Raw genomic sequence first — 5072 nt, 5'->3', positions numbered from 1 at the left:
CTACTGCAGTGACCTGAACTTGCTGCGACCCATGGTTAGCATAAGCTTGCTCCTGAGGAATTAGCAGTACCCTATAGCTGCTGCCGCCAGCGCGGCTGGTGAGGCTTTGTTGAGGCTCCTGAAAAGGTTCCGCTTCTGGCGTCTCTTCCTCCCATCCTGGCCCGAGGACCGAGCCATGGTCGTCTTCTAGTGCGTATTCCTAATCCACCATGTGGGGTACGTAAGCCTCTGAGGATGCTGCCCCGAAGGCTTCGCCGTAGTGCCCCACACTCCACGCGGCTTGACTCGAAGTGTCGTCTTGGGGGTGATAGGGCGTCGGCCCACCCGGGCCGTAGGCGGCGATGTGCATGCCCTCGCTCACCGGGGGTGGTGCTAGTGCAACTTGACGCCCTGCGCTGATGGTTGAGCCGGTGTTGATGAGGCCTTGGGGTACGCCTGAGGGCGCACGGGCGCGGATTGGCCCGCCGTATGATTCGCTCGGGGCCTGGGGTGGAAGCTGGACGCAGCAAGGAGGCACCCTTGAAGACGCGGCATCCAGGAGCTTGGCGACGCGCTCCAGCAACACGTTATGGACGCTCTCCTGCAGCCTGCACCGTAGCAGTTCCTGAGCCACCTTGAGCACGGCCTTCATGTTCGCTTGTTCCCGCCGGGTGTGCGGCACTGTGGCTGCTGCGTGGTTTGAGGCCCTTGCTGCTGATCGCACCTGCCGCGGGGTGAGGGCAGGCGGCGCTTGAGCATGTTGCCCGTGCCCCGCAGCGTTCTGCGGAGCGTGGGCTGCCTGAGGGGCGGGGTTGAGGTCACCTTAGGCAGGCGGCGCGGCATGGGCAGGCCATGCCGCCCGGCGGTCGGCATTGGCCGTCGGGTCGCTAGACATGGATGCGATGAAGCAGCCGAACGCGGATCGGCGCAAAGAGGATTTCGGCGCACCACAACCTGGCATGCCAAATGTCGGATATCTGGTTCCAGCAAAACCCTTAAGGTTTGAACTCTGGGGTGCGCACGAAGATCTTCTCCCTACCGATTAACGACCCAAAACCTTGCCGCGATTCTAGCTAGCACGATGAACAACATAAGGGACAAGAGGTTTATACTGGTTCGGGCCACCGTTGTGGTGTAATACCCTAATCCAGTGTGTGGGGTGGTGGATTGCCTCAGGGGCTGATGATGAACAGTACAGAGGAAGAACAACCTCACGAGGGGTGTTCTTGAGCTGGTGCGGTGTTCTACCAGGGAAGGATTCGATGCGTCTCTGGATGAGATGCCCCTCTTTCTACTGTGGTGGTTATCTCTATTTATAGAGGCCCTGGTCCTCTTCCCAAATATTGAGCGGGAAGGGAGCCAACAACGGCCATTTTGAAGGGTGAGAACTAGTACAAGCTATCCTTACTAAAGGTGGTATTTGACTGCCAAAGGCACTGGCGCTGACGCCGTCTTGGGCTCCACAGTGAACTTCGTCCTGCCGCTCTAGTGGTCTTGGTCTCGTTGCACCGATATGGAAACCTTTGCTTGATGCCTCTGTACTCCATGCCCGCGCTTGCCCCCTTTGCACCAAAGAGGAAACGAGGACACTGCGCGGGCTGGCGCCCGCCTTGCGCCTGCCTGGTCTTGATCGTAATGGCTTGCGTCACAAGCACCTCGCGAGGTACTCCTTGCCTTGATCTCTCCGCCTCCTCGCGAGCCTGCCTGGTGCGTCCGCCCCTGAGGAAGCCTTGCGTCGTCCGTCCCGCGAGGCTTGGCCCCTCGCGAGGGTCTTGACCTTGGGTTGATGAAGACGGGCCGTACTAGGCCACTGCTGAGCCATTCCACAGGCCGGAGGCAGGCAAGTCTGGGGACCCCCGTTCCGAGAACGCCGACAAACCCAAAGTGGCACTAACTTATAGGGACATGCATACATGAACCAACAATGAACGTGTCGGTCATCAGCAAGTGAACTCGGGATGTAGCAGCTGGGCTAGCAGGACTCCGGTAAACCGGGCTGTAGCAGGCTCATAGGACTCCAGTAGACACTGCGTGACAATTTTCCCGAAGGGACAGACACAGGAACGAAGAAGGACACATGCCGGCCATCCTAAGTGTTCTGGAGTAGTAGCAAGCTACCAAGGCTCAGTGGAAGCACTAGGAGACATTTCCTGGTACGAGAGGCTACCAAGGATAAACAACTAGATAGTCAAATCCCACACATACCAAGCATTTCAATCATACACGCAATATGCTCGATATGTGCAAATACAACATGGCATCACAACAAAACTCTACAACTCAAGTATTTATTCAATATGCTCCGGGGAGTGAGATATTACAAACATTGGTCTCATGACCCAACATTCAGAGCATACAAGTCAAAGCACAAGCGGAAGCTTAACATGTCTGAGTATAGACAACTACAAATGAAAAGGCATGAGAAGCCTGACTATCTACCAGATCCTGCCAAGGGCACAAGATCGTAGCTGAGGTAACAAGCTAAAGGTCGAAGTCCACGTGAAACTACTAGTGAGACGTAAGTCTCTTTGCAAAAACATAAAATAGGCAAACGTGAGTATAAATGTACCCAGCAAGACTTACATCAGAACTAACTACATATGCATCATTATCAACAAAGGGGGTGGTGGAGTTTAACTTCAGCAAGCCAGCTTTGACCTGGTGGCTATCCTGAACTATGACTGCAAGTAACTCTTTTGAGGTGGCGCACGCGAGTCCACATATTCACCATATCAATACACCACTATGGATCCGCTTCCGTCTCCCTACGAGAACCCATAGCACTCACACTTATCTTGCGTATTTTAGAGTATCCACTTTCACTTGTCTATGAACTGTATAGGCAACCTAGAGGTCCTTTACCACGGACGCGGCTATTCGAATAGATGATGTTAACCCTGCAGGGGTGTACTTCTTCACACACGCTCTCACCACTTATCGTCGTTTACACAACATGTACTCGGCAACCTTCAAGCGGAAGCCCAACGAGGGTGTCGGCCACGGCCTACCTAAACACTCAAGTCTCTAGTCCAAGTTTATCACCTATTCAGGTTCCATCCACAGGGAGTCCGGCCGAGGTTTCCACATACGGCGCTGAACGATGTGTACAGGGTTCCGCAACACCAAACGGGCGCTCGGCATACCCGGCCACGTGCCTACCGCATCACAGCACACCCTCTAGTCGGCGCTGCGCACGGCCTCTAGCATACTACAAATACAAGAGACTACTTGCAACTCCTGGACAGGAGACAAGGGTGGTAAAGAAGCCGAGAGGGTCCATCGGTTTCGGGCCCAATGTGTGGTAATAACTGTTCATGGATCAGAAACACAGAACTCAGTTCCTAAGGACGGCTTCAATAAGACAACCCACCATGTACTCCTACATGGCCTCTCACCGCTACCTTTACATAATCGTGTTCACACACTTAGCTCACACACAGTAGGACATGTTCATCACCATTCCAATTCATTCCAGATGAATCAGACCCGACTCAAATCTAAGCAGTAGCAGGCATTACATACAAGGCATGAATGAGTAGGCACATCAGGGCATAAACAACTCCTACTCATGCTAGTGTGTTTCATCTATTTACTGTGGCAATGACATGTCATGCAGAGGAAAGGGGTTCAACTACCGTAGCATGTAACGGTCTAATCGTTGTTGTCCTAATGCAGTAAAAGAGAGAAGAAGCGAGAGAGTGGGATTGTATCGGAATGAACAAGGGGTTTTTCTTGCCTCGCACTTCTGAAGATGATATAACTCTTCACCGGTGCCATTGAACTCATCGTCGGTACATGTCTATCGAGAGGGAACAACCACCGACAAACAAGAAGGAAACACAATAAATGCAATGCATAATATGATGCATGATCATGACACGGCAATATGAGTGTGATGGGCTAATGCAACTACAACCAGATGGGTTTGGGTCATTTTGAACCAAAGGTTCTATCCCAAGCTCAACTTATGAATTTAAATAGTGCCTTATCATGTTTTGCAAAAAACAACAAGATTAAGTTGCTTAAACATGCATGAAACTAGTATAGATGGATAGATTGGATTTTCTGATCATTTTTCATATATAAATTATTTCATTCTGAGTTACAGTTGAATTTATATGAATTTTTAGAAGTTTAGAGCATTTTCTAAAATTTATAAATCATTTCTGATTTATTTTAATTCCAGGAAATGTTTACTGTGTCAGCATTAGGTCATGCTGACCTCAGCAGGTCAACAGGCGCCGCCCAGCTCAAACCTGACCAGTGGGGCCCACTGGTCAGTGTCTCAGTTAGCTAACTAAGTTAATTAGGGTTAAACTAATCCTGACAAAATGTCAGCAGGGGTGGGCCCACATGTCAGTTGCTTAACTGATTAACTAAATTAATTAGTGCTAACTAATCTAACACCTAATTAAAACAGGCCCTGGCCCACACGCCAGTGACCCTCGAGGTCAAACCTAGTCAACCGGGGTCAAACTCGCTGGAGTTGACCCGCGGTTCATCATCGGCGAGGCCAGAGACGGTGGAGGGGCTCGGGATTTAACCTCTGGTTACCAAATCGATGGCTGAGCCCATCTATGAGGAGCTGGAGCTCGCGCGCATCGACCAGTGGGGTTAGCTTGGGCTGGGGTGGTCTAAGACGACATCGGTGGCAACAGCAGCGCCAGCCGGAGTTCGGCCGAGCTCGGGGACGAGGCTATGGTGGCCATGGCGTTGTGTTCTTGGCTCCCACGGCACCTACGCGACACGACGAGCACGTGGGTGAGCTTGTTTGGAGGCTACGGTGACCGTGGCCATGGCGGTGAGGCGCTCCGGCGGCGGCGCGATTCGGTCATCGTCGAAATGATGGCTACGGCGAGAAGCTGAGCACGGGAGCGAGGGGAAGAGGCGGAGGAGCTCACGGGGAGGGCAAGGGGGGCCGTGGCGTGCTCGGGGAGGGGCTGATGACGACGGGAGGTCACCGGTGATCTCGGGGCAGAGGCGGCGAGGATAGCGGTGCAGAGGGTGATGCAGGGCGTCCAGCACCGTGCGAGTTGACAGAGAGGAGAGGGAGATGGAGGCGGGGCCCGTGGGCAGCACGGGGGAGACGAGGG

Source organism: Triticum dicoccoides, chromosome 3B (assembly GCF_002162155.2).
Source record: "Triticum dicoccoides isolate Atlit2015 ecotype Zavitan chromosome 3B, WEW_v2.0, whole genome shotgun sequence".
Classification (NCBI taxonomy): Eukaryota; Viridiplantae; Streptophyta; class Magnoliopsida; order Poales; family Poaceae; genus Triticum; species Triticum dicoccoides.
The sequence above is the reverse complement of the archived record's forward strand: the minus strand, read 5'-3'. Positions refer to the sequence as shown.